The 12,296-nt window shown below is 32.3% G+C and overlaps 1 protein-coding gene across 1 annotated transcript in view; it reads right to left on the bottom strand.

Moving 5' to 3' along the window:
• Positions 1-10,901, bottom strand: part of LOC6643828 (potassium voltage-gated channel protein Shaw) — a 61,832-nt gene extending 50,931 nt beyond the window's left edge. The window contains exon 1 of the mRNA XM_023176536.2: positions 10,498-10,901. The gene's annotated coding sequence lies outside the window, so the exon portion shown is untranslated. The remainder of the gene's footprint in view (positions 1-10,497) is intronic.
• Positions 10,902-12,296: the final 1,395 nt, after the last annotated feature.

The raw sequence follows: 12,296 nt of genomic DNA, 5'->3' as shown, positions 1-12,296 counted from the left end.
ATGTCCGTATCCATGTCTTTTAGTCGTAGTCCGAGTACGAGTCCCGAGTCCATGTCCATGATCATGTCTGCTTTAGTGCTGGCTGATGGTGCCTGTGGCTAGCGGAAAATCCAAAACAATGGCACCCACATTTCAAAAAACAAAAAAAAAAAAAACTACAAGAAAGAAAAACCCAAAAAAATAAAAACTTTTCACAGCACGCTCAAAAGCAAACAAAACTATGGCAAACTAAATAGAAAAACTTTTGTTGCCCCAATAACAACAAATGTTGCAACAAAACGCAGTCATAAATAGAGTTGAGTTCTGTAGTTCTGTTCTCTTTTGTTGGGGTTGAGGCTTGAGGTTGAGGAGGTTCCAAATGCGAGGTTTCGGATACTGATGGGGTTCGAGTTGTTGTTAAATTAGAGGCAAAACTGCAATGATTATGATGGCGCAAAATCAATGGCCAGGAAGCATACAACAAGGTCAGTGAGCGCCATTGTTCCGGCTAGGGGAGAATAGGGTCGAAAACAACACCAGAGTCGAAAAGACAGTAGCTGATTGGAGGCCAGCGTTGTTGTAAATGAGCTGTATCTGACTTGTAGCCAAGTCAAAAAGAAACTACAAAGAATACTTCCTCTGAGGGATGTTATTTATGAGTTTAATAATATATAGTAATTGGGCAGTTTTTAGAGATAATCTTGGACTTTAATTTCCACAAAATAATTATACATATATTCTTTAGACTAGTTTGTTTAAGACTCATTTGGAATAATCCGAATTGTTCATAGTCAAATCATACATTAAAGTGGGAACTCGATCAAAATGTCAGGGTAAGCAACACGAAAGCGAAGAGACATACATATGTATGTACATAACTGCTTCTGTCCACAACAATAAAATGCTTCAAAGGCATCGGTCCATGATAATAGCCAGAAATCCATAATTCGTTTGTTCGACTCAACCCTAGTCAACTCGACTTGTGGCAAGTCAGTTGAGTCCCATGCCCTTGCCAACGCAACTCTCTGTTTCACATCTCCCCGCATAATCGCAAAGACATTGGGGTAAGACAGAATCAGCAAATGGCGCGGGCGCTTAAGAGAAAGAAAAGGAAAGAAAAATCGAATTATGAATACAGAACAAGGCAAATGAAAAAGGGGGGAAAGAAAAAAAACGAAAAGGAATAAGGCAAAGGCAGAAGGCAGGAACAAGAGACAGAGATGTGGATGTAGACGAGGACATGCACCGCATAAGAAATCATTGGCCTGTACCGAATGGGATTATCCCGTTGTTGTTGCTTTTATGCTGAAAATATGATTACTATTTGGCGCAAGCTTTAACTTTATGGCTTCGCCCCTATATGGGCGGGGTTAGTCGTATTTTTTTTTTTTTCTTTATCCTTATTCTCATTCTCATTCTTAGTCTCGTCTTGTTGGCTTCTTGTCGTGTTGCTCCTGTTAGGCATAAAATAATAGACCATAAGAAATTGAATTGTAATTTATGCCATTTATTATTTCTCCCTGCTGATATTTTATGTATATGTATCTATGAAATATGTTTGCATTATATGCATAAATAATTAGATGACTCTCGCATGAGGGGTTGGCAGTAGAGAAAGAAATACATTCGAGTAGCTGCATATTGAATAATAAATTAAATTGCTTTTCATGGCTTTTTTGCAATTGTTATCAAATTGTTGCCATAAAATCAAAGTTATATTTTTTAAATAGCTGCGATTAGTAGTCATTTAAATTGTTATTAAGATAAAACTATCTAATATGACTGTTAAAAAAGTCATTTTAGCCATTTTAAACAGATTGACTAAAGCAAATCCCTCGCATTTGTAACATATGTTGCTTCTCATAAATTTATTCAAGCATTAACACCAGATAATCTTCGAATTTGTATCCTTTATTTTCGATAAGGAGTGAACGATTAAATCATTTTTTTGAAATTTATCAAAAAATACATTCGAAACTGTCAATTATTATTTATTATATTTAAATAAAAAGACGCTTTGGACAGTTCCGCAAAAATTTTTAATGACTATTACAAGTCTTGCTGGCACACTTTGCGTATACGTTATTAGCTTAATTTAAAGTATAAGAAATTTGCTGAAGGACCAGTTTGGCACATTTTTAAGTTAAGTTGTGTAGAAAAGTACTGGTATTTATTTTAATATATATTATATTATATACATTATTAAAACTAATACATTATATAATGGTTTTATCCCAAGGCATCTTCTTTTGACATGTGGTGAAGTATCCTGAATAGCCATAAACTATTAATGTTTAACTCCAATAACTACTTAAATAGTTTTGTAGAAAATGTAAGTCATTGAAGCTGTTACTCTATTGAAGTTTAAACCGTTTAATCATTACTCAAAAGGCAATAGCAAAACATTGCTTTGCCTTTTACTTTCAGTAAATCACATCGATAAGCGCTCATGAAAAGATTTATTATCCCTGTCATACAGAACTATAGTGAGATTCTTTTTGACCAGAAAAAAACATCACTCAACTCATTGGCAGTTATTTCAACATCTCTTTTTTCCCCATAGTTTTCACGTCTTTCTCACTTTTCCAAGTGCTTGAAAAAAACAGTACATTGCTTTTGATAAGGACTTTATTCAAAACGAGCAAACCGTTTTTATTTATTTTTTTTTGTCTGAACAAGTTTATGGCATTGAAAGAGATTCATTTTGAAACTGTCGAAACTGTTTTTTATAGTCTTGAATGGAAATAGAAACTATTGATTTTAGTACTTAAAAAAATTGAACAGAACAAAAAACTGAACTAAAAGCCTTAGACAATTGCTTATCTACATATTTTGTTGAGTTAGTTTCGATGGTAGAGTATTCCAACTTCGCTCCGTAGTTTTTTTTTCTTACTTTTTAAACTCTTGAACTGCAAAAGTACTTGAAGAAAGATGGCCCTGAAAACATCTAACTGTTATGTGTGTATATATAACTTATTTTAGTGCTTACTATTCCTTACTTCTCTTCTATTTCTATCTCTATCTCTATCTTTCTCTCTTTTCTTACTTGAGTTACTTATTCATGTTGGCAAAGCTAGAAAAAAAGAAGAGAAAATATTTTTTTCTTTTTTTTTATGTTTGACATGTAAAAATATTTGAACTATGCTGGCTGCTGGGTAGAGTAAAGGCATTTGGCATTGGCAGGCCGTCTGAGTAAAACTATTTTCTTTTCATTTCCCCTTTCGAAAGAATCCTAGATGGGCAAGGGACAAAGAACAGAGAGGTGGGCTGGCATCCATGGCCTGCACTTATGGCATATAATGGAACATGGATTATACATAAATATGCATACAAGTGAATGTATGAGTGTATGAGTGTGTGTCTATGTTTGTATGTTTTTCAGTTTCTTATTTATGTTTTGTGATGTTTATTTAATAGATATTTGTTAGAGAGCAAAAAATATGTACATAAATACTCAAATACATATGTATATTGCTCATTATATTTAAAACTCAAACTGAAAATGCCTTCAGCTTGTCTGCTCTGTGTTGGTCTGTTCGGATTTCCTCTGGTTTTTAATTAAAAGCAAATATATTTGCACAAACCCCTGCAAACATTTTCATGTGCAGAGGCTTAAATTCCAATTGGTTGGGGATAAATGTAAACCTAAACCGGATTGACCATCGCCCGACCCTGCAAACCGGATCCCCCAAAACCAATCGACTAACCGTTACATGTTTGTTTTAGCCTTTACCTAGGCAATTCGAGAATTTACGATTAAAATTGTTTTTTCCCCATTTTGTAATTGTTTTTTTGCTCTTGCTTGTGTAAAATATTCAAGTGTTAAATAAACCTAGAAGCTACAATTTACTTTATTTAATCCACTTATTAAAAGGGACTTTTATATGCCTATAATCACTTCTGACTAAAACTAACTTCAAGTAAAATCGAATCTAGTAAAACTTCCTTTATTCCTTTGTCTATTTTAACATATATTTTAATGTTTTTCGATAGCTCTTCACTCAAAGTAATCATTCGATTTCGATTAAGTTTGCTACTCAAACTGATTCCTTCAATTGTCAAGCAGTAAACAAAGACTTCCACGTTTTGAAGTGCTTATTTATTGATTAGAAATACCTATTTGCTGGCACTTAACTATTTGCTCCAACTAATTATTTATTTACCACGGGAAATAACTCAATAATTCCAATTGACAATGTTTTTGTTTTAGTGTCTACTCAAGTTGTAATATTTAGATCGCCTTATGGGTTAGAGTTATTTACTTCCGATAAAGAAAACTTTTAAATTAGCAATTGATTTTGAGAACGTATGAAGATCTTTTTAATCATATTGGTAAGCTATTTCCTATTCTTGTAATAAATAGAGGTATCAAGCTAATTAAATAATCTAAAAATGACTTTTGACTTTTAAAAAAAAAATATATCTGGTTTTGGAAACAGGTTTCAGGTATAAAGAGGCTCTTTAGTCTTAAATGCTTTTAACAGAAAAGTGACCATACAATGCTAAGTATGCAGGTTTCATCAGTCTATAATTGCGATATTCTTTGACCAAGCCAATTGAAAAAATTTTTAACAGTTGTTCAAAGAAGTATATTACCATCCAAAAATTAAAAATCTCCTATTATCTTTTCCACCCATCACAATAAGAAGAAATATATTATTATTAAGCACTAAACGATATCATCAATACAAATATTTAAAATTAATATGTATTTGCCTCATATGTATTGCTTTATAAACTTTGCTTAAGATTTATTTCTTTTCAAATCAGAAGTGATCAAAAGAAAAAAGAATGAGAAAAAATATTTCATAAATCAATATCACATGGAGTAAAATCATATACTTCAATAACAGGTGCACAATTATCTTAGGGTTTTTTTTTTTGCATCTTCAATGTCAATATTACACATTGCTATTATCAGAAATATTTTTCTCTATGATATCACATTCTTATCTGTGTTATCTTACAACTCGATATTGACTGAAAATCGATTCAGGAAATAGAAAACTATTGGCATGAATGGCAAAACATTTCGTTAGTCTTTGCTATTTGCTGTGACGTCAACCTGTTTTAATTAAATGTGCAAACTATTTTTCTTGCACTTAATTGTGCCAGAGCGTCATTTGGGGGCAAAATGCAATAAGGACTTGCTGTAGTTGCCGCAGCAGCCTTAGCAGCCTTTTGGAGCCAGAAGCCAGGATCTACACTCCTGCTAGGCGCCGGAATGTAGGCTACACAAGTCACTGGGTCACAGACATGAAAGCAGCTGTTGTCAATGACAGGCCCTAAGGGGGCCACGACCACGCCTCCCCTTTAACCCCTCACGCCTTTCCAACACCCAAGCAACAACAACACGAACAATGAGCTTGAGTATTTCGTAGTCTTTAGCCCCAGGCAATCTTCAAATTATACTCAAGCTCAAGACTTGCCTAGTGAAATTTTCCTGTTCACTTTGTTTTTCTTTGCATTAAATATTCTGCTTGACTTTTTCTTGGAATTTTTCCTTAAGCCATTTTCCATCAAAAATTATTTCTATCTCGTTTTCTCTCTCTCTCTCTCTCTCTATCTCCAACACACATTTTTTGTTCTTTCTTTTCACTTCTTTTTGTTCTCGCTCTTGTGCAACCTTTTAGCTTGTCACCAAAAATTTTTAGTAGGTGACTTTAGACCGCTTTTTATCAATAAAAGTCTTAAAAACTTAAAAGTTTTTGCGGCGACTGCTCCTGCTGCTGTTCCTGGTGCGAAAATGAAACAAAAAAAAAGGTAGGCGAAAAGTTTTTCCTTTAGAGCAAAAATTTAATGAATGGCATGTGTACGTATGTATGTAGAAAGTGTAACAAAAAACAATTTATGGGGCAAAAAAATTGAAATTACAACTTTTAGAACATACAAAAGATTAAGTTTTGTTCTATATTTAATTATCCTTGGAAAATTTATAACATCGATAAATACTATATTATGGGTAAGAGAATTACAGTGCAAGAGAATAAGAAATATTTTATATGGTGACAAAATTAAACAAGAATACAATATCGGGCTAACAATTTTAGAGAAGGTATAAGCTACATTTTTGATCACAACTAAAATTTAATTAACCTCAATTTTTATTAAAATAGATTTTTCAACAATATATGTGGTCATAATGTGTTCATTCAATCAAGAATCGAGAAGATTTGTATTCTGCTATATATAAAGTTACTTTTAAACCACTATGAACTAACTTTTCATCTAAAACTAAGCTTGTTCTTTCATATATGGCCATAAATAGAGTAATAGTTGATATAAAAAGAGAGGCGGAAGAAATTGAAATTACAATCTTTCAAACACAAAATTTAACAAGAATACAATATCTCGGTACCAATTTTAGAGAAAGTATTAGCTTTTATTATAATAAAAATTTTTAAATCAAAATTAAAATTTAACCCATTTTGGACCAGGTGGATTTTAAGATGCAAAATTACTTTTTTAATAAATACAACATTCTGCCTGTTTTAGCTTGGAAGAAAACTGGATTTGAACGTTTATTAAATGTAATTTTTGTGTAACTAAATATATACTTCATTTGATTGAAATGTAGCCAAATACAATACTGAATTTTTGAAAACATACAAAACTTGCTTTTCGAAAAGTCAAACAGTGGTCCAAAATGGGTTAATCAAACTCAATCTTTATAAGACTATACTTTTTAAATTTACTTGTAAGACAAAAATCTTGGAATTAAATAAATGGTTATAATCAAATACATAAAAATGTCATTTTGAATTAATTAAATTAAAAAGAGGTGTAAAATTTAAAGGTCTAGGAGAAAGCAGCCGCCCTATCGTGCCCAAACCTGGCAACTCTATTGATAAGGGCTTCAAAGATGATCCAGTAGGTGGAAAAAATGTACTGTATTAGTAGTCACTTGTCATGCCAATATATGAAAGTTGTACTTAACTAACTAGTCTATTGTTTTAATATGCATTAATATGACAATTTATACAGATAAAGATAGCTTAAAGAAGCTACAAATTTTACGTTCTTCTAAGCCCTGACCAATTTGATAAGTGAAAGTAAGTCGATCTGAAATACATGAGGTGTTTTTTTGTATTCTTAAGCAACTCAAATTTAAATTTACCACTTCTAAGAAAAACAAACCTTAACTTATCTGTCTCATTCATTTGTATTTTATTTCACCAAATTTAGCAATTGCCATTATCTCTCTTGGGGAAACCGTCTCTTCAAACAGAATTAAAGTGTTTGCGTTATCTATAAGAGGGACGTGCCCTCTTTTTTCGATTTGAATGTCAAAAAGTTTCCACTCACCAAAATTGAGTGCGAAGTTAAAAAGTGCTCAATGCAGTTTGCCAATAATCATTAAAAATTAATTCTGATGGGAATTCCCAACCATGGTGGTTGGAATAAAACTAACAAAAACAGAAAAGGGGGGAGACAAAAGAGGCAAAAATTAAGTGAAATGGCAAAAGTCCATTTTTCAATTAGTATGAGTCTGAGTGAACAAAAAATAATATGCTTTTTTTTTTTAATTCACGTTGAATAAGTATCCACAACAACAGGGTGGACATACGTTAATATATCGACTAACGTCGGTAAATTTAAGATTTTAACGAATTTGGACTGTATTGAAATCCAGTGATGAGCAATATTGGGTGTCAAAGATGACAAAAATTCTATAAGAGGAAGCTATAATTTTCTCGGATAGATAACGTATGAAAACCGACGCTATTTAAATAACGATAACTCACCCTGTATTTGTAAAAACCTCAAAGGTTTTAAAATTCTTTTCATGTTTTATATTTTCGAACTGTCAAATTGTCAAATAGATTGCTTCAAAATGAAATGCATCGTTATTTAACAAAAGTCTGAAATAAAATTAATTCTGCAAATGTCTATATTAATTTTGACAAAATATTTAAAGTAAAAGAAAATTTTTTTTCCTGTCGCAGCCATCAAAATAATACATTATTTACTGTGTTTTAACCAGTAAATCTGTTTTTTTTTTCTAAATACAATCTATTATTTTATTGCCAATATCATGAGATTAAAAGTTTAGATTTTTGATTTTACTTTAGATGATAATGCTTATTAGTCCAAATTCAATATTTTTAGATGCGAGACTTATTTTAAACTTAAAATATTTAATTTTAACATTTACCTAAGGGCTCAGTAAGCTTCATAAAAATAGTTCAACTATTAACGTTAATTTGAGAGACTGTAAAAACATTCTTACATTTTAGATCAAAGAGTTGTAAACAAAAGCAAATGTCATTTCCAAATGTTTGCCAAAACAAAATAAAAGATTTGTTTAGAAAAATTTACATAACTTTTTTTTTAAGAAATAAACTTTTTTTAACTGGTTCGGCACATACACTCATACATATTCATCCTTTAGTTGGACCATATTTGTGGGCCAAACACTGAGAAAGTTTAATTTACAATCCATTTGGATTGGCCCTGTGTCGTGTATACATTTGGGACAAACACTTTTCAAAACCCTGAAACCTAATAATGTTAAGCAAAAAGTTTTGTGCGATTCCCTTAACTTTTTACACAATCACACACACACACACACCTAGTAAACACAGTTATCAAGAGAGGGGAGAAGAAGCAAAACACAAATAAAAAAGGAAAAAGACTATAAAAAGAGCCGCTAACTTTTCGCCGTATTTATCAAAGTTGTTGGTCTGTCCTTTTCTTCATTTTTGTTTTTTTTTTTTATGATGGATTCATGGTTTATTTCTCTGTGGCCTGCTGAGAAATCCCTTATGCCCTGGTAATTGAGTTATGTGGCATATAAAAGGAGGACTAGAACTATTTAAGTACACACTGTACTCAGACACCGTTGCAGCAAACAATAGAACAAAAAACGGGAAATAAAAAGACAAATAGTATGAGTAGACGGAGAGATGTAGAAATGTAATTACGGATTCGTCTTCTGTGCCTTCTTCGACTGCTTCCTGTCATTTAATGGCAACAAGAGACAAACGTGGCCATAAAACACTGTACGAGTATGCCAAACAGCAAACAAAAGCAGACAACAACAAAAACAACAAAAGAAAAGAAAAAAAAATTAAGGCATAAACTACAATTGTTCAGATTATTGCACGTCGTGAGGTTTACGAGGCATTAAAGCCAAAAAGAGTTCTAGAAATAAAAGCAACAGCAAAAATCCTTTTGTGCCCCCACCCCAGCAACCATTAAGGATAAGGGGTACGGTTGGAGGTTACGCTTGCCATATAATTTTGCATTGTAAATTCCATAGACGACATTCGAATTGGTAATCGAACTGCAACCAGCTGACGCTTACCCCACAGTCCGCCCCTAGTCTCTCTCCCGTTTCAGGAGTGTTGGCCCAGTGAAATGGGGCGTATGAACAATATGAATATTTTATAAGCAAATTGGAAAATGGCTCGCACAACAAACAATGCGAAATTATAATTATAGTTGCCGTATAACGACGATTCAGAAGGAATCAAAAGTTGGTCAACCATATGCTTGGAATTGCAATAGAAAGGCTCTTGACTAAACTGTGTCCAATTATATTATATAGTCTATTCCTAATGACTGGAATATTAAGAAAGTCTTAATGGCAAATTATTATTAAATGGCTCAAAATGAAAATCTTTTCGACTGTGCCATTTAATGGGATAGAATGTAAATATGTAGAATATCTAAAGATGTTTAGTTGGGTAATGCAGTAAATTTTCCCCTTAAGGATTAAAGTATTTTGCCGCAAAGTTTGTCTCCGTTTCTATATCAACAAAAAAATTGATTGCCCTTGGATTGAAAATGTATTTAAAAATGGCATTAAGTCTATAAAGTAGTTTAGAAGCCAACGGTTAAGATTTTAGTGACAGAAAATGTTTCTTTTTTTCCATAGTTTGAGCATTTAACACTATAATTTGAAAATATTCATATGAGAGATATGAAAACCAAAACAAAGTTGCTTAAAATCTAAAATGAATCAAACAAAAAATAATTGCCCAAATTATGAAAATAATATCTCCTTTGATATCCCAACTTATTCATATTACTGTAGACTTTTTCCTTTAACCATCTAACTGATGTGAACTAAATCATGTAAGCTATTTATATTACGCCAGATGAAATGAATATTAAAAGAAATATATGATGAAATCTTTTGTCTTTACAGATATTCTATATCTTTTATAATGTCAGTCTGGTAGTTTTCTACTTGCTTTTGTTTTATCTTATCGAAAGCAAACATAAATTGAAGCTGACACAAAAAATAAGGGCTACCTACATTTTTGGCTGTTATATTCTGTATTTTATAGGTCCCTAGGCGTTGCACAGGACACAACACACACAACAGAGGCAAAAAATAGGGTGAACAAAAAAGAAACAAACAAAAAAAAAAAGGGAAAAATAAAGAGGGAATGTGCTGTTATCCGCATTAAAGTTCCCATGAAAACAAAGGTTCGCAGACCCAAAATGGAGTTACAAAGCTAGCACAAGAGAACAAGTGGCCAAAAAAGGAAGCAAACTAGGCAATGTTACCTCTCTGTCAAAATGTTGAATGCTTTAATCCTTTAGGCAAACTTTAGGTGAGCACAAAAAAATGGCTGTTTTCCCTTTTATCTCGAGTGCGAAATGCACATATATATATGTATATGCGAGTATATTCCTTTATTTGTAGTATGATTTATTTTTTTTTTAATTTTCTTTGTTGAAGAGGCCAAAAAACCTGTTAGTCATCAGAAGACTCCATTCCACTCCACACACACACACTCGCGACCCGGTGCTGTCAATTACCAACACTTCGATACACACAGACGTACTAACACGTACACACATACATACAGGCGCTCACGCACTCACTCACTCACTCACACAGTGGCATATTAACACAAATCCATTGCCAAGGATTGGTTACTTTTAGACCGTAATAAATTGCAAGTTGTTGCCGCACGCACGTCCACAAACGAACTGACAATTGAACGCGGCGCGCAGCCTGCCAAAAAGGATATGCCAACCATGCTTGTCGTATCCTCGTATCCTGTTCGTCCTCGTCCATTGTTGTCGTAGCTCTTGAGATGATGCTGGGATGCTGCAGTTTTACAAAAAGCTCGCTCTCTCTCTCTATGGCTTACTCTCTGATTCTGTGTGGTGAATTCTCGTTTCTACACTGAGCCAAACTTTGTTTAAGTTCTAAACAAATTTGTAACTTTACTTTTTTGCAACATAAATGCAAAGTGATTAAATAGTTCGTCTTTTTACTTTAGCACTATGGTGTTAAGAGTTAGATAAGAAAATTTCCCCAAAAAGTATGCAATAGAATTTTTATTTTCTTTGTTGAGCTAATCATTTTAATGAAGAAGTTGGCATACAATAACTACAATCAAGAAAAAATATAGCCTGCTGGTTTTTTTGTGCTGCGTTTGAAATAATCTTCTTCAGAGGAGAATTCTAGCTGGACTAAATACAATCCTATGAAATTTCATAGCAGTATTTTATTTATTCCAAATGACTATTTGGCTACCCATTCCATGCAATTGACATGGATCAATGACCGTTTTATATATTTTCCTGGATTATTTTGTATGTTTTGCATTTCAAATACTTTTACTAATAACATTACATTACACTCGAAACATTTTCGGTTGCATTTGAATGTCTGATTTAATTATGTATACAATCAGATACAATTTTTAATGTTTATTCGTTCAACAAATTTGGGGTCTCAATCTGAAAAATTATTTGAATACAATAATTTTGCAATGTTATTGTTTTAAAACAGTTTCTTTCAATTTATAAGAAGGTGGTCCAGTGTAAAGACAGTTTTTTTTTTAATTTTTTTAAAAATAGATTAACAATTAGAACTTTCAATTTTGTATTAGTAAATTAATTCTCGAATTAAATATTTAAATATAAAGATTTGGGTATATTCAAAACATGATGTGATACATTGCCACGGAGTCCGGTGATGAAGATCAGCCGAGTCCTTTTTGCCATTGACCTGTGGGTTATAGATCCGATTAAGAAAAAGAAAAATTTAGTTTCTTTTTCTTTTCTTTTTATTAGTTAGGTCCTGGATATTTGAAGGGTTTAGCTTTCAAACTCTTTATTTAAATACAAGGCTGTGTAAGCTTTGCTTCCTAGTGAAGGACCATTAGAGACTTTTTGTGAAACCGAAATGCCTTACAAATAGCTCTGAATTCCATAGTCAATTCGTATTAATAGTTACAGAAATATTAAATATTATCTACTACGTCATATCGCAAGAAAAAACTATTAAAATATAGTTTTATTAATATTTTATATTCATTATTAAAGAATTTTCTAGAAAAAATCACTTA

Source organism: Drosophila willistoni (assembly GCF_018902025.1).
Source record: "Drosophila willistoni isolate 14030-0811.24 chromosome 2R unlocalized genomic scaffold, UCI_dwil_1.1 Seg167, whole genome shotgun sequence".
Taxonomy (NCBI): Eukaryota; Metazoa; Arthropoda; class Insecta; order Diptera; family Drosophilidae; genus Drosophila; species Drosophila willistoni.
The sequence above is the reverse complement of the archived record's forward strand: the minus strand, read 5'-3'. Positions and strand labels throughout refer to the sequence as shown.